This window comes from Mauremys reevesii, linkage group 3, assembly GCF_016161935.1.
Source record: "Mauremys reevesii isolate NIE-2019 linkage group 3, ASM1616193v1, whole genome shotgun sequence".
NCBI classification, from domain to species: Eukaryota; Metazoa; Chordata; order Testudines; family Geoemydidae; genus Mauremys; species Mauremys reevesii.
In genome coordinates this window covers 39,944,508-39,967,880 of record NC_052625.1, presented here as the reverse complement: position 1 = coordinate 39,967,880, position 23,373 = coordinate 39,944,508, and the positions used below count along the sequence as shown (strand labels likewise).

The following is a 23,373-nucleotide window of genomic DNA, read 5'->3' as shown; positions in this document are numbered from 1 at the left end:
CAATGCTGTAGCTGACTCATCAATCTCTAGATGATGTAGGTGCCACTAGAGGGGGACAGAGCACCACACTAAGCAGGCCTGGGTTACATTAATATAATGAAAAAATTGCTCAAAAATAGTTTATCCACGTGAAAATATAGTCCTGGGAATGTTGCCAAACCAGTCAGACCCATCTTATTCAAGTACTGGTCACATATGTTAAAGTTGCCTGCAGGAAGCTTGAATTTACATATTGAATTTTCACAATTTAAGAAAAGTTTGAAGAAAAATAAAAGGGTAATTTGTTCATTTAAAAAAAAACCCCAGCAAATGGTTATTATACCCCAGCAAGGACCATCTTTTACTATGTAAGTATGCAGTGTTTAGAATAACAACCCCCCAAGTGTACAGATACCATTAGCAATATTACCTCAGAAAACCTCTGTTGCAATTCTGGTTGAGTCTTTGGTGTCCGTGGTGTGAATTCTTGTAGCAGGGAGGTTTTGTTTAATGCATCTTACAAGTGGGAGAGTGTTCCACAGAATCGATAGTGTTCTAGTAGGTTATGGTCCAAAGAAGAAAATTGACTGGAGGAAGGCCTCATTGATAACACAGTTACTATTAGCAGCCATATGTGTGATAGTTCATTTCTGGGAAAGTACAGATTCCCCCAACATTAATAAATGGAGAAATAAAATATGGGCAATCCTTTCAACGGAAAAAATGACAGACATTAGGCTCAAATAGATTTTGTGGTATAATGTAATATATGACTGCCATTTTTGAGAAAACACAAATAAGTCTTTAAGGTAACGAATATAGGTTAGAAATAAGATGTATTAATATTATTTGAAAGTTCATGTATGTTAATAATGATAAAATAAGTTTAATACTAACAATCAAAAAATAGGGGGGAAATTTTACCTTGGCCCAGGTGGCACTTACTTTTGTCAATTGTTTCTCCAGCCTGATCTGCAAGGAAATTTTATGTTCCGGAGAAGGTAAACCAGGCCCCCATGCAGAGAAATGTTTTCATTCTTTAGATGTCAAGGAAGGCTTAAATTCCATTTGGATGGGACAAAATTCTTTAGGCAAATTAAAGCTCTGCTTTTTTGTTATACAGGTTCCATTCAGGGCAAGAAAGAATGAAAGGCTACCCATTCACTCTCATTAAGAGACTGTTTAGGGCAGGCCTATGGGAGTGCTGGAGAATAGTTACATGCACACATTAAGGGTCACTTATTAGACAGAGCCATGGTTGAGTACAGAGAACATAAGAGATTCCCAAACTGTGGCCAGTGGATCAGTGGTGGTCCCAAAAGCACTTGCTAATCACCAGTACATGATTATATGATGCTCTACTCCTTGTTTCCAGTTGCTAAATTGCATTAAAAGAAGAAGAAAAATAGTTGTGCTTTCCCGATGTTACTTATAATGTAAGCATGTGCAGTAGTTGCCTGGGGATGTCACGTGACTATGGATGGGAGGGAAGGTGGTTTATGCAATTATGAATTGGAGGGTAGGTGTTCCATATGCATATCTAGTTTTGAGATACAGACCACTATGGAAATATTTGAGAACCCCCATTTAGTGCTTTGAGCACAAGACTAGGAAGCAGGAATACTTGAGTTTTGACACTGTCTGTGAGAATGACTCCCTCTGTGGCTTTGGACATGTTTACTTCAGTTTCCTCACCTTTATAATGGGAATAATCCTATATGCCTACTTCACAGGAATTACTGAGGATTAATTAATATGTGTAAAATACATTGAAGATAAATTTCTTTGTCCTCTGGAAGTGGTGTATATTATTATTCATCAAGGGGAATAGTTGCCTTATAGGCAGAGGTTACATCAGGGCCGGTGCAAGGATGTTTCATGCCCTAGGCAAAATTTCCACCTTGCACCCTCCCCCGTCCCTGAGCCCCCGCCCTGAGGCACCCCACCCCATGGCAGCTCCCCCCTCCACCCTGAGGTGCCCCCCTGCAGCAGCTCCCCACCCCCCATCCGCCCTGAGGCACCCCACCACGCCCCAGCTCACCCCTGCTCCGCCTCCACCCAGAGCACGCCATTGCTGCTTCACTTCTCCCGCCTCCCGGGCTTGCAGCGCCTAAGCTGATTGGCTCTGCAAGCCTGGGAGGCGGGAGAAGTGAAGCGGCGATGGCGTGCTCGGGGAGGCGGCAGAGCAGGGGTGAGCTGGGGCAGGGAGTTCCCCTGTGTGCCCACCCCTTTACTTGCTGCAGGCGGCCCTCCCTGTGCCCCCTGCCCCAGCTCCCTACGCCTAAATGCCGGCGGCGCCCAGGGTGGCCAAAGATCCAGCCACCGTGGTCGCTGCCAAAGAAAATGCCACCCCCCAAATCCTAGTGCCCTAGGCGACCGCCTAGGTCACCTAGTAGGTTGCACCGGCCCTGGGTTACATCTATCAAGTGGGCACTTGAATATCTGCTTCATATGTCTAAGGCCTGTTCTATGCTTCAAAATTAGATTCACCAAGCTATGTCGTTCAGAGCTGTGAAAAATTTCACACCCTGAGCATCATAATTAGGTTGATCTGTAGATGTGGCTAGTTCCATCAACCTAGTTACCACCCCATCCATCAGTGTAGGAAGCGTTGCCACTGTAGCCTCTGTAGTATAGTTCCATTATAGCTTGGACTTGCTCTCCACTTGTTGAAGTGTCTTTTGGGAAATAAAGTATCAAGTAAAACCCACCTATTGGCCAGATATCTCTGCTGGTGCAAGTACTAGATCATCAGCTGGTATAAATCCATGTAGCTCCATTGACTTCAGTGGCGCTATTCTGATGTTCACTAGCTGATGGACTGGCCCTATGGGCACAGCTCCACTAACTTCAGTGCAGTTTTGCCCCTTTACACCAGCAGAGAAATTGCCTTACATTTTTACACCTAGCTTTGTAATTTAAGTATCCATAGGGGTAAAAACAGGTGGTCTACTTTTAATTCTGCTTGTCAAATTCATTTTCTCTGATCCCTCCCATACTTGTTTAAATTCATATGTTGAAATTAGTGTGTAAAAAAAGTTGTTTGGGATGTTTTTCACTGATCTTTAGGGAATGGAGCATTGTCTTATATTGGTGGATGAATTATTGTCTTTTTGTCGCCATCTAAATTGGTGGGACATTTAGAATAAGCAGTCTGTAAGATGAGGATACTAGTGCACATACCATATTATTGTTGCTGGTCCACAGAAATATAGAAATAATTGCCAGTGAATAATTTATTAGACAAATTTCTCCTCTTTTTCTGTTATGTGAATGTTTTATGAGCAACTAATATAATATTTATTATAAATTATTTGGCTAATAATTTTTGATATAATTCTTGGTCTGCAAATTGTTAGCAAGCAAGTCATTGCTAATAATCAAAATCTGAAATACATAGGTTAATTTTGATTGGATGCATATGTCAAGTATTTTTTCTGTTCTCTGTTGGCTGAGCATAACCTCCTTTTTGGTGTAAATGTTTATGTTTAAGAATTCAGAAATCACTTTCTGCCAATATTCTTCAAAATTTGCTTAATATGTGGTGTTTCCACAAACTTTCTTGCCAGTAAGTAAATGCAGTCACTGGAATGGTTGTTTAAAAGGAATACAAAGGGAATTAAATCAATTCTTAGCAAACTCATTTAAAAATGTGAACAAACATTCAGAGACCTCTTATTTTTCCTCCTCCACTAATTGCTCAGCTCTTCTTTCAGAATTAAACAGTGCTTAACTCTGATTGCATACAAGAAAACAATATCAGGATCCTGCTGATTCTCTTCAGATTTCCTGGATATGTAATTTCACACATAGAGAAGAAAAATTGTGTGAAATGTTGTATCTGACATTGTCAGTCAGCAGGAAACCTGAAAAGAGATATCAAGATTAGGCTGTGAAAACTGACAATACTGGAGCAGTACATTTTTATATGATAGATAGAGCTGTAGGGCGCAGGTCATTCCAGCCTTCAAGGGGCAAACTTTGTGTTACTGATATCCCCAGGGCTGCAAAGTCTAAGTACTGAGCTTTGAAAACTGACAGGCAATTTGCTAATGCAGCTTTCTGACAACAAGAGAAGGGAGCATAAATTTTAGGGTCACAATGCAAAATGCAATATATCTATAACTGATCTCTATATATTATATAGACATATTGTATTTTGAATTGTCTATCTATAAAACTTGTAAAATACAATGTGTATCTATAAAATTGAGGGGGTTTTGTATAAATGCCAAAGGCCTTAATGTGATTCTAAATCAGAAAGTTTGACTAGTAAAAAACAATGCTGCCATAAATATCAAATTTATGTTTGAGCAAATGTTGATATGTGAATTTTAAATAGACAATATTTTAGATCGCTACTTGTATGAGTCATTTTGTGTGCCTTGGGAAACTAGCTAGTAGGAAATGAATAGAAGTAAATAGAAACTATCACTTAGGCACATTTTTCATAATTGCTTTCTAATTTAGTGAGCGAAGGTTAGATACTTGTGTAGTCCTGTTGTAGTATTTGCTTCCTTTGCTGTTACTAGCTGTGATTTTACAAGTATTTTTCCCCTTTGGGGCCCAGCTTCCCCTTCCTCATCTAGACCCTACACTGAACCTGCAATTCTATCCTTATGACATCAAGATCTGTCTTCATGGGGATGGTTGAGTGCCTCAAAATTAACATTTTGATTAATCTGAAATTATTTTTTTAAATTTTCCATCATGGAGAATTTCAACATATTCACATTTCATTCTGATTTTAAACAAAGCCAAATTTTAAAATGTCAAAATCCTTCAAAAAATGGAATTGTTGCCCACAGTCCAGGCCAATATTTGTAATACTTCCAAAGATGGTGATGTCATAAGCTTCTTTGATGTGTTGTTCCATAAGTATTCTTATAGTTCTACATTTCCCCTTAATATTTAACCTGCATTGCTGCTCTAGCTCACTACATTTTCTTCAGGACTTAGTGAGACTATTAGCATAAAATTAATATAATAAGAATAATGTATCCTTTTAATTATTATCACATCTATTTATATATCTGTGTACTATCCTACATCCTCTCCATTTTCTTCTGTCTAACCTGAATAACCCTTGTTCTTTTTATCTCTTTGTAAGTGTTGTTTTCCAAATCATTTCTCATTTTTGTTGTTCTCTTTTGTTGTTCTCACATTACTCTGTGTGTGTGTGTGATTTAAATGTGGTATTCATAACAGCATGCAGTGCTCCAAATGAGGCTTATCCAGGTAAGTAGAGCAGAATAATTACCTTATTTCATTTACACATGACATTCCTATTAATACAACTCAATACAGAGCATTTGCCTTATTTTGCCATAGTGTTGCATTGTTGGTTCATATTCACTTTATTAGCCATGTAAATCTCCAGATCCCTCTATGGTAGTATGCTATTACTATTTATTATTTGTATTACAGTAGCACGCAAGAGCCAAAATCAAAGTGTTAGACACTGTTCAGATACATAGCATTCCTGCTTAGACAATATTCTCTAGTTCTATTCTTATTGCATTTGATTACTGGTTTCTCACAAGAATTATGGTATTTTAAATTTGTATTAATTGAATCTCATTATACTGATTTTAATTCTCCAACGTGTCAATACCATATCATTTTTCAGTCCTCTCTTCCAAAATACATATGTTCACTCCTCCCAGTTTCATACTGTATACAAATTTAGCACCGATGATAAACTCTGGGAGAGGATGCCCATTATTGTTGTAACTGTGGTAACAATAAAAAGAAAAATCTGAATTATTATTATTTATTTATAATGCAGCAGTGTCCAAGAGCCCAGTTAGGATTGTGGTCCCACAGGACTTAAATGCTACGCAAACACAAAAGTGCTGGGGAAGTGATATCATCCTCACTTACAGAAAGAGATCTGAGGCACAGCAAGTATGTGGTGGAGCAAGGAATTGATCTTTGGTCTCTGGCTTGTACCCTAACCACTGGACCATCCTTCCTCTCATTGTTGACATTCATACGCTAACACTTATTGTCAGTAACTCACCATTAACACTGTGACATATTCAGTGTTTCCCCTAAATGGTGGCCAATGCTCTCTCTGAAAAATGAAGTAAAAGAAATTTACTGTATATGAAAAGACTCAAAACACTACGGTGAAATATTTGAAACATTCATTACACTACAAACTATTAAAATGCATGAGCACAGGAACTTTAAGGCCTTCTTCATGGACTGAAGAAAATCTGAAATTGTTCTAGAAATAATGCACATTTTACAAAATGTGAAGACATTTGCCTAGCTTGAATGGTTTGATCAACTACATTTCATAGAGCTACAAATCTATTACAACTACTGTTCCAGCATTAGTCTATATTTACATACAGACAGATTATTCAGAAGGTAGTACTCGAAGCAACTAACTTTGCTTATACTTCAACAATTGACCAATAAAGTACCCAATTAAAACTATATTAACTAAGATATATTATCCCACTCAGATTTTCAAGAGTCAACAATCCGAGTACTAGGTGACTAATGATTTAAAATTCAACATACTCTGTAAAACTGGTGGAGTTTTGTTCCTGTCTACCTCCTTCTCAATTCATTCAGTGTGAATGGCAGATTCCTACATAGTGTCAAGTTTCAGATCACCATGGAAACAAACTAGGAGGCAGTTTCATTAATCATTTAGAGCACAAGAAGTCTAGGTCAGTCTGATTGCAGCATATAGAGTATCATCCCAGCGCCACATGGGACTCAGTTGATTTGAATTAAAAAAGATTAAGCTGCCCCTACGACGCCCAGCATCATCAGTTTAAGGTCTCATGTAACAGTGGTCTCTGGAGCCACATGGATTAGGAGACTGAAGCTATGCATTTATTTTTCAGGACTCAGTGAAACATTAGATGAGTGCAGGTGTCTGAGGGGAGAAAAGGACAAAGATCACATATAGTTTTTTTATACTTGTTGCTGTTCTTTTGAAACTGGAAACAATAACTCAGTTTTATTTCTCCAGTGACAGTTACCACTCTTTCTGGCCATGAAATGGTACATTTGTTACCAAATGTTTACAATATGATATGAAATATTTGTATGACTCTATGAACCCTAATTTTAGTGCAGAGCTGCAAGTTGTGCATAGAAGGGTTTACATGAATGCTGACTTTTTTTTTTTTTTGGCCTGGTGGGGTAAAAAAATGCATCAAATGAATACTGATGACATTTTAGTTTTACTTGAATGAAGATTTATAGCTCCCAGGAAACTGACTTACAGGCAGCAACAAATCAACATGACTATGAAATAGTTGTATATGTGTACCACAAAATGAGCCCCCCTCCAAAGTACTCACCTTATTTATGGGTCTCTCCAGTACTTCAAAGAACTTCAGTAACTTAGTCCAGACTGTTTTATTGCTTCATGGAACTAAGACATTTCAAGGGAAAAGTTGTAGGTTACAGTATATTAGGAACTCTTTCTCTTGGGCGGTTAGGAATCCCTTGATGCTATATGAACTGTTGATCTAAAGCTTATTATAGTCCGACTTCCTACAGTATAATTCTTAAATCTTTTAAGTTTTACAGTTTTGTCTTAAATCCCAAGTGCTAACCCTAAAATAGAATTATTTTTCTTAGTTATGGAATAACATTTGTGACTAGCCATAATTAGGCTTCATTTAAAGACAATTATTTTGATTTGCATGTGTGGTATATGATTTATTTCAAATTAATTGTTTATTTGAATTTTTAATAATCTGCTTTACACAGCAGTAACTATTCAGAACAGAAGGAAAACAAAACAGGTCTGGATTGAAGTATCCCCACAATCTCCTTAGAACTGCTAGGATTATACCCATAAGTATTGGTGTGTCAATGAACTGCCCTGTACTATGGGTATAGCCTCAAGAAGGTGAGACAGGACTTCTGGGACCACACAGACTCAATCAATACATATTTCTGAAGTCCAGTGTATTTCAAGATGTACCATTTTCAATTATTAGTACTTCCGAAAATAGAGTAAAAGTGGCTATGCTTAGAGGACAGTTTTAGATTTTCCAAGTACTGTGCAAATTAACTAAATATTCCTATAACATCCCTGTGGGAAGATAAGTAAGCATTATCCTCACTTTACACAAGGAAAAACTGATACATAGTAGGATTAAGTGAATTTCCTTGAGGCCACAAAGACAGAACCTGGATTAGCATTCAGGAGTTCCTGTCTTCTTGCTCAGTGCTCAGACCATGATGCTCAATTGACACCTTTCTGTCCAATGCCCCTGATAGGATTGACAATGCAGGAATAAAAATACATGAAAAACCACCAAGGGTTGCACAATACAATCTGTATTGGTTAATATTTATTGAATCTTTGTTGATATGCATGCAGAATAAGAAAACATGGTTCTTGCTCCCAATAAGTCTACTTTGGACATGGACAAAGCACATGAGGCAAAAGTTGTGTCTCTATATTTCAGTGTCAGTAGTTCAGAGTTGTGAACACACAAACAGGCAACCCAAGATTTCCAACCAGTGTCAGGACATAGGTTTGACTAATGGGCTTCTCTCTGCCTCCATCAGCTCTTGAGACTATGCTGCATCTCCCTATCATTTGTTCTCACTAGCTTGGATATTTAAGCTCCTTTGTAAGTGCTCTTTCTTGAGGTCCTAGTATAAATGATCCTTTCTCATACACACCTGTCTAGGTCCCCCAGGGCCCATAATAAGAGCCTGGAATAGGACTTTCTCCTCTTACCACTCATATTAAGAACAGAATAGGCTTCCTAGGGAAGTCATAACCACAGGTGTACTACCATAGCAACAAAGCTTGCCCCTCAGAGGACAGAAAAGTTTGGCTGCCTTCAGCTGGGCCAGGAGCCAGTCTCCAAAGGGAACCTGACCGTAGCAGCAGATTGTTATGAGTCATATCTTCAATGTGTAATCTTATAACACTCATATGTTTTCCAATCATCTTTGCAGTCACTTGTGATTTAAGTCCAAATCTTCTCCCTAGCACACTGTTCAAGTATATTAGCTATGTGCAGAGAGGTCTGCAGGGTGAAGGGATGGGCTCCTCAGGGTTGCACTTACCTTAGTATTTACTGTACAAATATCTTTCCATAGGGGTTGGTGAATCTGGGCAGTTGCACCTGGCCAGTCTGCAGCCTCCTTATATGCTAGGGAAGAAGGATCTCCTGTGCAGTGCTGTGTGTAAGTGGTGTGGAAGCTTTGCATGGGCTCCACAAATTATGCTTCCTCCCTACTCCCAAGGAATGGCTCTAGTTCTGCTGAGTGCATAGCCTTATGCAGCCAGGTAGATAGGGCAGGATTTTCCTCTTAAGGACCAGCTAGAAAGTTCAATTGCCTTTTGATTTGTCTTGGCCTCTATTTCCTCTAGATCAGCAGGTTATAGTAAAGGTCATCAGAAGAGTCATGAGTGCTTAAAGTGGAGTTCTGTTTTGAAAAGTGAATGTAAAATATTCTTACTTATCAGATCAGCTGACTTTTTGTGACATATCTGCTGACTTCAGTGGCAAAAATATGTTTTTGCTGCCATTTTATTCCTTTTAGCATTGCAGAGCCAATAACCAAGAGGAAATGAGCCTCTTTGTGAATCATCAATAGAATTGTTTAATGGGTTCCAATTAGTCACATCTGTGCAAAACCACTGACAGTAATATGATTGCACTGGTGTTGCTGAAGCAATAATTTGAAGACAGTGGGGTTCCAAGAGTGTCACTGAGAACCTAAATTGTCCTGCACATCCTTTATTAATGGAGATATTGCACAAGAAGGATGGAGCCCAGCCAGACTTTCAGGTTAAGTTTGAAGAGCTGGAAGTTAGAAAATTAGAAAGAAAATAATTTTCTTCGTAAACTGAACAAATTTGGCAGAAATTATTGAGAGGCAATAAATATGCAAATATCATTTTTATAGAGTCATTTCAGAGAGCAGCCATTGTATATAGTCACATGTCTCTATAATCATATTACATACAGAGGTATGTTATTATACACGCTTTATTCATATTACCCAAGAGTTAATACAGTTGAGATAGAGACAACATGTTTCAAATCTACATGATACATACAATACTGAAAAGAATGAAATTGGAAGGTCTTAGGTCTTCCAGTGCTCACCACCTCCCAGGAAAACATTTCAGTAGTAGGAAATTTTACTGTGAGAAATATGCCCACTTGATCCTTGATCCTGATGAACAGCTAGGAAACATAACAGGGAAGTGTGTAGCAAATATCTCTGTCCCTACATTATTTGGTGCAAGACTTTGTCACTTTTTCCATATCTATAATATAGTTGTAGGAAGATGTGGGCTGAAATGGGTACGTTTTCTACTCAATCTAAATTCTAAAAGACTGGGTGCTACCATCTTGGATGCCATCATTCATTGAATTCCTTCCCCCGCAAAGGTGTTTCCATATACAACATCAGATCTTCAAGCAATACTGAGTGGATAGTGTCCTTTGCAAGTGGGACTTTCCAGGAATGACATAAAAATATGTCAGCCTCCGTTGATTTGGGCTGGCCACAAATAGATCATGTATTTCAGAAAATCCATGAGTTCCATCATATCCCTAGTTTGCTATGTTACTACTTTCAAGTAGCTATGAACCTGAACCAAAATCCTCCTCCGATGTGCTGGGTACTTCAAAATCAGATCTAAATTCATACTTTGTGATTCAGGCCTGTATTTAGTACCTAGTAATAAGTATTTCTTGTGAATTTGTATTTCATTAGCAGGGCCGGTCCAGGCACCAGCGAAGGAAGCAGGTGCCTGGGGCGGCCAATAGAAAGGCGTGGCACTCTGTCCATTTTTGGGGCGGCACGTCCGGGGTGGCGGTGGCGCCACTTTGGTGGCAGTTCGATCGTCCCACTTCGGTCTTCGGTGGTAATTCCGTGGCGGGTCCTTCACTCCCTCTCTTCCTCTTCGGCGGCACTTCAGCAGCAGCTCAATCGTGGTTTTTTTTCCCTTTTTTTTTCCCCCACCACTTGGGGCGGCAAAAAAGCTGGAGCCGGCCCTGTTCAATAAATAAATAAATAATTGGAGATATACCAATCTCCTAGAACTGATGTTGAAAAGTCATCAAGTCCAGCCCCCTGTCTTCACTAGCAGGACCAAGTACTAATTTATGCCCTAGATTCCTAAGTGGTCCCCTCAAGAATTGAACTCACAACCCTGGATTTAACAGGCCAATGCTTAAACCACTGAGCTATCCTAAGAATATTTGGATATTTATCAGGAAATGTCTGGAATGTGATGAAAAAGAGAGCTCCTCATTTCTTGTTGCTCATAAAACTTCCCAGGCACTTTTCACAAAAGTAGAGGTGTTAACCTGATATTCTGGTCAAATACCAACATGGCTAATTATGTCCTGCTTCCCTAAAATTCTGCCATACTTTCTCTTCACTTTCTTTGTTGAATTGTTGTGTACAGTAGAATGTCTGTGTGCTGTTTAAAGGCTACCACCTTCCACATCCGAGGTAGCTGTATTTAAGTGATGGTTAAATTAGGTGTTAGCTCATAAAGCTTGCTGATCACTTTCGAATCATCAGATGAAAGCTGCTGTTATTATCACTATGTGGTTTGAGGCTAATCTGCTGCAAAAGATGGGCAGAGGGAGTTAAGTCATCAAAGGTATGTTAACACTGCTACTGCAAAATGATGGTAATGACCAAATAAACAAAATCCATCATACTTGGTTATCTGTTATTTTGCCTGGAAAATGTGCATTTTTGGATTACTATATTCTGACTGTGATCTGTTCAAGTCTCTAATTCAAGATGTTATAGTAAATCATTCATATACCGATGAATCCTCTTGCAGACTGCAGGATAATTTTTCTTCCTACCAATTTTATTAGGTATCAACTTGGTGGCTGCACTTCAGTTTATATAGCATCTCAAGACACATCATAAATGATAGCTTATTAATGGCTTATTATTGCAGTAGCAAGCTGGCATATGAAATGATGAAAAAACAAATGGGTCTACATTTTTGATGGCGAAATGAAAGATTGGGAACATAAAGGAATATCCCAAATAACCTAATTGTTGTAAAATTGGATCTTGTGTCTTTTGTATATAGCCTGTTTTCATGGAAATGATCACACAATGGGTCACAGGAAGGATATAGCCATCTTGTTTACAAATAAATATTTTCAAGAAAAAGAGCACCTTCTTTGAACTAGCTTGTGTAAATATGTTTACTGTTTCCCCTACCCCCACATGAGGATGGAATCTCATCTATTTCTTTATCTTGTCTATAGCACCTATCACCATAGTATCTTAGCCCTGAATGGATATTTTAGATCCACAAAGAGTTTCCAATAGGGGACTTTAGAGTGCATTCTGCTCTTCATTTCTCCCAGGTTCCAGGAGTTCTTCTAGGGTGTTGTTCTCTCTCCCTCTCTCTCTAAGTTATGTGTACTTTCCTGCTTATGTGCCCATAGTTGCCCTCTAACAGCTGTGCCAGCAGAGCCATTTCTGAGCATTGGACATGTGCACATGTTATAAAAAAACTCTACACATAGAGTTGTTCTTATTCTTAATGGACAGGTGTTCATACCACAGTTAGCAACCTTCAGAAAAAAGGATGAGGATGTAGAACCTTAAATATCTTCTGCTCTGTAGAGCTGCTCTGGCTCAAGGTGGAGACCTATTAATGGGGTAGTGTGAGGTGAGCACGATGATCCCACTGATGCTCCCCAGTATGTACAGTACTTTCACTTGGATAAATAAAGCCTATAGTTTGCAGTAATGTCAACAAACCCTGCATTAAGTTTACAGCTTAATAAAATGCAAAGACTTAGGGTTCTAACTCTTACTGAAACCCCATATTCAATCCTATGCCATTACCATCTTTGGGACAAATTTGTCTTTTGATGTGTGTAAATATTGATTAATGTAATACAGGACAATGGGCCTGTTCAGTTAACTTAGTTTCTTCCCCTGGTCATAAGAGGGGCTTAAATGATACAGCTACAGAAGCAGATTTGCCATGAAACAAACAGTGCAGTGGCATGGCCCCATGCCGCTCCTGGAAGTGGCCGGCTGCTGGCATGTCTCTGTGCGCCCCAACGGGGGAGTGGCAACTCCGTGAGATGCCTGGGGTGGGGGGCAGCCCACAGAGACACACTGCCCCCATCCCTTCAAAGGGCATGCAGAGATGTGCCAGCAACAGTGCAGCAGGGCTAAGGTGGCTCCCTGTCCACGCTGCCTCCCTCCCTCCACACTGTGCCACTCCCAGCCAGCATGTGTGTGTGGTCCCTAGGGGCAGGGGTGTCTCTGCGTGTTGCACCTGCCCCAAGCACTGACTCCGCCGTTCCCACCTCCCACCTAGAAGCTGCTGCCGGAGGGGTGTGCTAGTCGCTTCGGGAGCCGTACCACCTAAGGTAAGTGCCCGCCCCCCAACCTCCTGTCCCAGCCCAGACCCTGCACCCAAACTTCCTCCCAGAGCCTGCACCCTCATCCCCTCCCACACCGCAACCCCCTGCCCCAGCCCAGAGCCCACACCCCTCTCCCCAACCCCCCAACCCCAGCCCAGAGCCGGCACCCAGCACCCAAACTCCCTCCCAGAACCCAACCCCTGCACCCCCTCCTGCGCCCCAACCCCTGCCCCAATCAAGGTACCTCACTTTATTTTCATTTACTTCCTATTACTTATAATATAGGAGGAGGATGAAGAAAAAAAGAATAAAAAGGGCGGTGGGGGCGGAGATAAGAGAGAATGTTCTTTTTCTTGGCTGGGTCCTGAAAGGGGAGGGGGGCAAAAATGAAGCTGTGCACAGGGCCCCACTAACTCTAAATCCGCCACTGTACAGATATAAATAAAAAATGTAAGCTGTTTATTTTTGGGAGTTTAGAGCAATAGCTCTGGAGCCTTAAAATTCAATCTAGCCTACTAGGGAAATTGCACTGAATGACATTGAGTTCCTGTAAAAAAAGACATTCCCTTCCTAAAAGGACAACTGGAATTTTGTGACTCCAGGACAGTAATGGGAACAATGAAGTGGGGTCTTCCTGTTCATGGAAGTGTTCTTAGATTGTAGGAGTGTCCACTTTGTTGTTGTCCCTGATGTATTTATTTATTATATGAATGAATTCAACAGTTTTGTTGGGAAAAGAAAACATTTGCTGGGCTTAGTGGGTCTGGCTGCAGCTTAGACACACAATACATGGAAACATAGGAACATCTGATCAGACCTAGGTTCCATCTAGTAAGTGCCCAGTCTCCAAGAGTGAGGGAAGGCGCAAGAAACCCTATAAGGGACAATTATGGAATAACCGGCCTATAGAAGTTCCTTCCTAACCTGGGCCCCAACCCAACAAGCTCTTCATAGAATCATAGAATCTCAGGGTTGGAAGGGACCTCAGGAGGTCATCTAGTCCAACCCCCTGCTCAAAGCAGGACCAAACCCAACTAAATCATCCCAGCCAGGGCTTTGTCAAGCCTGACCTTAAAAACCTCTAAAGGATGGAGATTCCACCACCTTCCTAGGTAACCCATTCCAGTTCTTCACCACCCTACTAATGAAAAAGTTTTTCCTAATGTCCAACCTAAACCTCCCCCTCTGCAACTTGAGACCATTACTCCTTGTTCTGTCATCTTCTACCACTGAGAACAGTCTAGATCCATCCTCTTTGGAACCCCCTTTCAGGTAGTTGAAAGCAGCTATCAAATCCCCCTTCATTCTTCTCTTCTGCAGACTAAACAATCCCAGTTCCCTCAGCCTCTCCTCATAAGTCATGTGCTCCAGCCCCCTAATCATTTTTGTTGCCCTCTTCTGTATGGGCTGTTCTGTATGGGCAGAAATCTGCACACACCCAGCACACCACTGAAGTATAATTCAGAGCAACTTGTGGCCCTGGTAAATTAACAGTTGGTTTGTACATGAGGGTTCATATCCTAATTTTTTCATTCTATCTACTGTAACTGTGGGTGCTCTTGTTATCCTTATAAATATCTAATCCTTTTTGAATCCCGTTAAGCTTTTGATCATTCCTCAGCTCATCTGGAAAATTGATAATTGTCACAGTTTGACTCTCTAGTGAAACATTTATCTCTAGTGAGACATTGTTCCAATTATCACCTGATATTTCCATTGCGTAATGGAAAACATGAAAGCATCTGATACTAGACTAATGAGTTTATGAGTAAATTTGGCTGTATGAAAACACTGTTCTAAATAATAATAATGCAATCAATAACTGTAGAAGTTAAGGTACATTGTACAGCATATTACTAAAAGTTTAAAACAATTGCTTTAAAGAGGATATATGCATCCAGCCAATTCCTAAATTATAGAACAAGAGTCAGGGTTTCAAGTGAGATGTTTTTAGCATGAACCTCTATTGTGTGGTGTGTCTGTGGTATCTTTTCCACCTTATATTATAAACTTTCTTGAGCTAGTGTTCTAGCTAAGCTGAAAATCAATATGGAGCACCCTTTCTATTATTGCAGATGTCTTAGACACATGGAAGAGTGGAATACGGGTTAGTTTTCAGTTTCATCATATTCTTCTATAGTTTGTGAGTGGCTTATATAATCAGAAATGTATTAAAGCAATAGACTACTTAATAATTATGCATGTGACATAAGACTACACTTGACTGTGTGAAGTAATTCCAAAGAAATTAAGAGGGAAAATTTAGACTTAGCATTAGGAGAAATTTCATGACAATAAAGGGAAGTTGTGAGAGAGCTATTGGATAGGATATGTAAAAAAGACTCAGGGCTGGCCTTACCATGAGGCAAACTGAGGCAGCCACCTCTGGTACCAGATTGGGTGGGGAGGAGCTCCACTAGGACCCAGAGTGTAGAAAATTGTGTCTGCTGCATATGTATTCTCTCTGCTCTAGATGCACAGAGATGGTGGAGTGCTGTGCTGGAGGAAAGAGGGCACAAGAGACATAACAGGTAGGCAGGAGAAAAGGTGAGAGGGAATGACAGAAAGCAGCAGAAGCTGCAGGGATAGAGAGGAGGAGGAGCCTCTTATGTACCTCTCTAGCACCCCCAGGAGCCTGGACTAAGTAACACCAGCTTCTCAGGGAGCTTCCTGTTTACTGCTGCTTCCTGAACCCACTCGAGGAGAACAGGCAGTCAACTGAAGTAGTAGGAGCCAATTAGGCCGATAAGACACTGGTATCTTCACTCACTCAGGCCCTGCTACCAGCCTGCTTATTTGTCCCCTTCAGTTGCGTGTTGAGAGCCACTATAGCTGGCCCAGAACAGAAGTCATGAGTGAAAGAAGAAAACACACCTCTGGGGCAGCATTCAGAAAAAGAAAGAAAGCAAAGGCAGCTTTTCTATCTAAGCAGGAAGGAGCTTTCCTGAGATACATAGACACAAATGTTCACGGTGAGCCTCCTGGCCCCAGTGAGGATGTGGGTGGTGAGGAGATGCCTGATCTTCCTGTTAGTCAGAGTGCAGGTGACCTGGCAGCTACTGCAGCATCCATATCTCCATCTCAAATGGATGTAACCATGCACATTCCTGAAGAAAAGTGTAGATCAGAGAAGAGGGTGATGGAGGCGCAAGAAAGCGCTGCTGCTGAGTTTAGTTCTTTGAGTCTAGATGATCCAGGACTGTGGACCCACTTAAGCAATAGCCTGAGGGACTTCCTTGTACTGCATGTGCCACAGCAAGTGAAAAACTTCATGTTCCCCAAAGACAATGAAAATAGAAGTTTCCATCCAACACATTACTGACGTGAAATCCCCAGTGGTGACAAAGTGGAGAGGTCATTGCTTATGCACTCAAAAACCCAGAATGCTGCATACTGGTTTTGTTGCAAACTCTTCCAGTCTAATGTTCCAGCCACATTGGGTTCTACAGGAACAAAGGACTGGAAAAATCTGGCTAGAAATCTGGCATGCCATGAGAAGGCAGCAAATCATCAGAGAGCATTCCATAGGTGGAAAGAGCTTGAGATCAGGGGCGGCTCTACGTTTTGGCCGCCCCAAGCAGTCATGCGCGGGAGGCGCCCCGGAGCCGCGGGAGCAGCGGACCTCCCGCGGGCATGACTGCAGAGGGACCGCTGGTCCCGTGTGGCTCGGCTGGACCTCCCGCGGCTCCGGACGGGTCGCGGGTCTGGCGGCTCTGCTTGAGCTGCCGCAGTCATGCCTGCGGGAAGTCCAGCGGAGCCGCGGGACGAGCGCCCAGTCCGCAGTCATGCCTGCGGCAGGTCCAGTCGTCCCGGGGCTCCGGTGGACCTCCCGCAGGCATGACTGTGGCAGGTCCGCCCGCCCAGCCTAACGCCCCCCCCCGGCGGCAGGGGACGCCCCCTAGATTTTGCCGCCCTAGGCACCAGCTTGTTTTGCTGGTGCCTAGAGCTGCCCCTGCTTGAGATGAGACTAAGTTAAAGACCACCATAGATGATCAGCATCAAGAGCAGATTGCATCAGAGTCTCTTTACTGGCAAAATGTTCTGAAAAGGCTCATTGCCATTGTGAGAATGCTTGCTACCCAAAACTTAGCACTGCATGGCACTTCAGATCAGCTGTATGTGCCAAACAATGGAAACTTCCTTAAAATTGTGGAGCTGATGGCTGAGTTTGATGCTGTACTCCTGGAGCATCAAAGAAGAGTCACCACCCAAGAAATGTACACAGAGCACTACCTTGGAAAAACAATTCAAAATGAGATCATACACTTACTGGCAACAAAAGTCAAACAGAAGATTGCGACAGATCTGAAGTCAGCAAGATATTACTCTGTTACTCTGGACTGCATACCTGACATCAGCCATACGGAACAAATGACTTTAATGGTGCGTTTTGTAACAACAACAGAACCTAGTGAAAATGTCCCTGCAATGGTGACTGTCAGAGAGCATTTTCTAGACTTTATTGACATTGATGACACTACAGGAGCTGGTATGACAAATGTGCTTCTTAAAAAGCTGGAAGATATGGGAATTGTGATAGCTGACATGAGAGGTCCGGGCTACGATAATGGTGCCAACATGAGAGGAAAGAACAGCTTTTTTTGTCCCATGCAGTTCTCATTCATTGAACTTGGTGGTCAGTGATGCAACATCAGCTTCTAGTGAGGCTGCTGAATTTTTTAATGTAATTCAAAGCATCTACGTATTTTTCTCTGTGTCAACTCATCAATGGCAAATTTTGAAGCAACATCTGGGAACATCCTCTCTGACACTGAAACCACTGAGTGCCACACAATGGGAAACTTGAGTGGAGGCGATAAAGTCTATCAAACACCAAATTGGGAAGATAGATGATGCCATAGTTGCCATTATGGAGGATAGTGCTATGACAGGAACTGTTCATGGGAGAACAGTGGCAGAGGGAAATGGAATCACCAGAAACATACATAACTTCAGATTTCTGTGTGGCTTAGTGTTGTGGCATGACATACTGTTTGAAATAAATGTTGTAAGCAAGAGACTCCAAGGTGTTGACCTTGATATATCTGGAGCAATGGACCAACTGGACAAAGCAAAGTCAAACCTGCAGTCTTACTGGTCAGAGGAGGGATTTCAAAACGTTCTGAAGAATGCACAGAAGTTGGCAGAGGAACTTCACACTGAAGCTATTTTCCCACCCATTCAAGAATACAAGAGTCATCGAAGAAGAAGATATTTTGATTATGACGCGTGGGATAATCCCATAAGAGACCCCAAACAACAATTCAAGATTGAATTCTTTAACCAGGTGCTAGATTGTGCAATACAGTCAGTTGAAGAATGTTTCATGCAGTTCAAGGAACACAGCAGTATATTTGGGATGTTGTAAAATATTCCAAACCTCCTCACTATACCTGAAGAAGACCTACACCAGCAATGCAGGGCACTAGAGACAGTGTTGACACATGATGATATGCGCGATATTGATGCAAGTGATTTAGGTATGAACTGAAAGCCCTTTCAAGATACATTTCAGCAGGATCAACTCCAAAGGCTGTTCTGGGGAATATATGTGCACAAATAAATTGACCACCCTCTTTCCAAATGCTTTTGTTGCTCTGCACATACTTCTAACACTTCCTGTAACAGTTACCCGTGGAGAACGCAGCTTCTCTAAGCAGAAGTTAATAAAACACATATACTCTCCACAATGACACAGGACAGGCTGGTTGGCCTTGCAACCATCTCAATAGAGAATGAGCTGGCCCAGACTGTGGACCTTCAGGAAGCAGTTCAAATCTTTGCAACCAAGAAGGCACGGAAAGCAGCACTTTGATTATTCAAACAGATAAAAATGCCAGTGTTTACTGTGAAGACAAGAAAAGTTACATTTGCTGTTCAGGCGTTTGAAAGTTAAGTGTTACTTAAAATTTTTGAACAAGGCATTTTAAGTTGTTAGTTCTTCTTTATTGAGGTAGGTAGCAGAGCAATACCATGAGAGGAGTAGAACAGGAAGAAGGCAGAATTGAGACCTTTCAAAGTTTTGGCCCAAGCAAAGGGGTATGGGGGCATCATTTGAGCTCCCCGCCTCAGGTGCCAAAATGTTGTGGGCTGGCCCTGAAAAGACTGAACAAAACATTAGAAAATAACTTGTAGGTATAACTTTTTCATTGGCATGGAGTGGATGACCTGTCAGGTTTCTGTCATCTCTGTCTTCTATGATTCTTTTATTTGCTATTCTTAATCTGTGAAATGTTCTTACCTTGAAGACAAATGCTATTAGGCTCTCACTTTAGCTCCAGAAGACATGGTGGGAGCTTAAACTTAAGACTTCTTTGTCTTTTACTCTATAAAGACATTAGAACGTGCTGTCTCTAAACCTGTGCAGATTCATGTGTGTACTTATGATGTGCAGAAATAATTTCAGGAAGGGTATACTGCAAAATACATCACAGTGATGCATTGTCAGATTTTAACAAAGGTCTCTCTGGATGTTTAGATCCAGATTTGAACTTTCACAGCATTTTGTGTTCAGATTTGGGATTTTAGTTTTGCCCTTTAAAAGGGGACCAGCTACGAAGCTTGTAATTTCCCCAAAATGAGGGGGTTTGGTTTGGCCTAGCATTATTTATTTATTGTATTTTTCTGTTTGTTAGTTTAACAGACAGGTTGCCTGTGAAGTTCAGATCTGAGCTTCAAAGTTTGGGAAAGGTTTGGTTCTGAAGTTCTCTTCTCAGGCCCTCTGTGGACAGAAACTGTTCATGCCAACATCTAAAAATGCATTTTGGCATTACTTGGCAATATTAATCATCACCATAAAACCAATAAAATCCTTCTCTGATTATTTTAAAGTATAAGCTGGTCACATGCGCTTGGCACTTTCTTGATATAGATCTTATCTTTTCAGACACCAGTCCATTTCCTTTAGTAGCATGATATGCTTTGATATGTTCTAAGGCTCTACTTGGAGATCTGGAACCAGATTCTCAGGATGTTTGAATCAGCATAGCCAGGGAGCTATTTCAGAATTCAGCAAAGTAATGCTAATTTACACCCAGCTGTTTGTACCTTTTTGTTCCAGTAAAATTCTGAAGCTTCTCAAAACTGCATTGAAAGCTACTCATGTCTGATATGAGCATTGCTATTGTATGCAATGTAAGGTTATTAGAAGATAACATTGTATTGCAATTGCATTCAAGAAGGTAAATATCTAAACAAAACATTAAGTACCTTTTGTTTTGCAAGACTTGAACTGTAAACAGATTGTGAGGGTCAAGCACCCCCTTGGCACTTTGGAAAATCGGCGCCTGTTTCTACTACTCTCCCTCTAGTACATAAGAACATAAGAACGGCCATACTGGGTCAGACCAAAGGTCCATCTAACCCAGCATCCTGTCTTCTGGCAGTGGCCAATGCCAGATGCCCCAGAGGGAATGAACAGAACACATAATCATCAAGTGATCCATCCCCTGTCACCCATTCCCAGCTTCTGGCAAACAGAGACTAGGGACACCATCCCTGCCCATCCTGGCTAATAGCCATTGATAGACCTATCCACCATGAATGTATCTAGATTTTTTTTAACTCTGTTATAGTTTTGGCCTTCACAACATCCTCTGGCAAGGAGTTCCATAGGTTGACTGTGTGTTGTGTGAAGAAATACTTCCTTGTATTTGTTTTAAGCCTACTGCCTATTAATTGCATTTGGTGGCCCCTAGTTCTTGTGTTATGAGAAGGAGTAAATAACACTTCCTTATTTACTTTCTCCACACCAGTCATGATAGACCTCTATCATATCCTCCCTTACTCATCTCTTTTCCAAGCTGAAAAGTCCCAGTATTATTCATCTCTCCTCATATGGCAGCCGTTCCATACCCCTAATAATTTTTTTGCCCTTTTCTGAACCTTTCCCAATTCCAATATATCTTTTTTGAGATGGGACGACCACATCTGTACGCAGTATTCAAGATGTGGGTGTACCATGGATTTATATAGAGGCAATATATTTTCTGTCATATTATCTATTCCTTTCTTAATGATTCCCAACATTTTATTTGCTTTTTTGACTGCCACTGCACATTGAGTGGATGTTTTCAGAGAACTATCCACAATAACTCCAAGATCTCTTTCTTGAGTGGTAAAAGCTAATTTAGACCCCATCATTTTATATGTGTAGTTGGGATTATGTTTTCCAATGTGCATTACTTTACAGTTATCAACATTGAATTTCATCTGCCATTTTGTTGACCAGTCACCCAGTTTTGAGAGATCCTTTTGTACCTCTTCACAGTCTGCCTGGAACTTAACTATCTTGAGTAGTTTTGTATCATCTGCAAATTTTGCCACCTCACTGTTTACTCCTTTTTTCAAGATCATTTATGAATATGTTAAATAGGACTGGGCCCAGTACAAACCCCTGGAGGACAGCACTATTTACATCTCTCCATTCTGAAAACTGACCATTTATTCCTACCCTTTGTTTCCTATCTTTTAACCAGTTACCAATCCATGAGAGAATATTCCCTCTTATCCCATGACAGCTTTAATAGCCTTTGGTGACAGACCTTGTCAAAAGCTTTCTGAAAATCTAAATACACTATATCCACTTGATCCCCCCTTGTCCACATGCTTGTTGACCCCTCAAAGAATTCTAGTAGATTGCTGAGGCATGATTTCCCTTTACAAAAACCATATTGACTCTTCCCCAGCAAATTATGTTCATCTATGTGTCTGAAAATTTTGTTCTTTACTATAGTTTCAACAAGTTTGCTCGGTACTGAAGTCAGGCTTATCGGCCTGTAATTGCCAGGGTCACCTCTGGAGCCCTTTTTAAAAATTGGCATCCCATTAGCTATCCAGTCATTTGGTAGAGAAGCTGATTTAAATTATAGGTTACAGACTATAGTTAGTAGTCCTGAAATTTCACATTTGAGTTCCTTCAGAACTCTTGGGTGAATACCATCTGGTCCTGGTGACTTATACTGTTGAATTTATCAATATGTTCCAAAACCTCCTCTAATGACACCTCAATCTGGGACAGTTCCTCAGATTTGTCACCCAAAAAGAATGGCTCAGGTTTGGGAATCTCCCTCACATCCTCAACAGTGAAGACCGATGCAAAGAATTCATATAGTTTCTCTGCAATGGTCTTATCGTCCTTGAGTGCTCCTTTAGCATCTTGATCGTCCAGTGGCCCCACTGGTTGTTTAGCAGGCTTCCTGCTTCTGATGTACTTAAAAAAAATTGCTATTACTTTTTGAGTCTTTGACTAACTGTTCTTCAAATTCTTTTTTGGCCTTCCTAATTATATTTTTACACTTCATTTGTCAGAGTTTATGCTCCTCTTTATTTTCCTCACTGGGATTTAACTTCCACTTTTTAAAGGATGCCTTTTTGCCTCTCACTGCTTCTTTTACTTTGTTGTTTAGCCATGATGGCTCTTTTTTTTGTTCTCTTACTATGTTTTTTTTTAATTTGGGGTATACATTTAAGTTGAGCCTCTATTATAGTGTCTTTAAAAAGTTTCCATGCAGCTTGCAGGAATTTTACTTTTGGTGCAGTACCTTTTAATTTCTGTTTAACTAACCCTCCTCATTTTTGTGTAGTTCCCCTTTCTGAAATTAAATACTACAGTGTTGGGCCACTGTGGTGTTTTCCCCACCACAGGGATATTAAATTTAATTATATTATGGTTATTATTACCAGGCGGTCCAGTTATATTCACCTTTTGGACCTGATCCTGTGCTCCACTTAGGACTAAATCCAGAATTGCCTCTCCTCTTGTGGGTTCTAGGACTAGCTGCTGCAAGAAGCAGTCATTTAAGGTGTCAAGAAGCTTTATCTCTGCATCCCGTCCTGAGGTGAAATGTACCCAGTCAATATGGGGATAGTTGAAATCCCCCATTATTATTGAGTTTTTTATTTTAATAGCCTCTCTAATCTCCCTGAGCATTTCACAGTCACTATCACCATCCTGTTCAGGTGGTCGGTAATATATCCCTACTGCTATATTCTTATTATTCAAGCATGGAGTTACTAT

The 23,373-nt window shown here is 40.8% G+C and overlaps 1 protein-coding gene and 1 long non-coding RNA gene across 2 annotated transcripts in view; one reads left to right on the top strand and one right to left on the bottom strand.

Annotated features, from left to right (window-relative positions):
* SIX2 (SIX homeobox 2) overlaps nt 1-23,373 on the top strand; it is a 110,052-nt gene that overhangs the window by 26,373 nt on the left and 60,306 nt on the right. The window lies entirely within an intron of this gene.
* On the bottom strand, nt 3,719-9,224 carry LOC120400006. Its single transcript, XR_005595459.1, has 4 exons — nt 9,043-9,224; nt 7,308-7,381; nt 6,002-6,055; nt 3,719-3,845 (listed from the first exon to the last, which is right to left on the bottom strand). It is a non-coding gene; the product is annotated as an uncharacterized LOC120400006 (long non-coding RNA).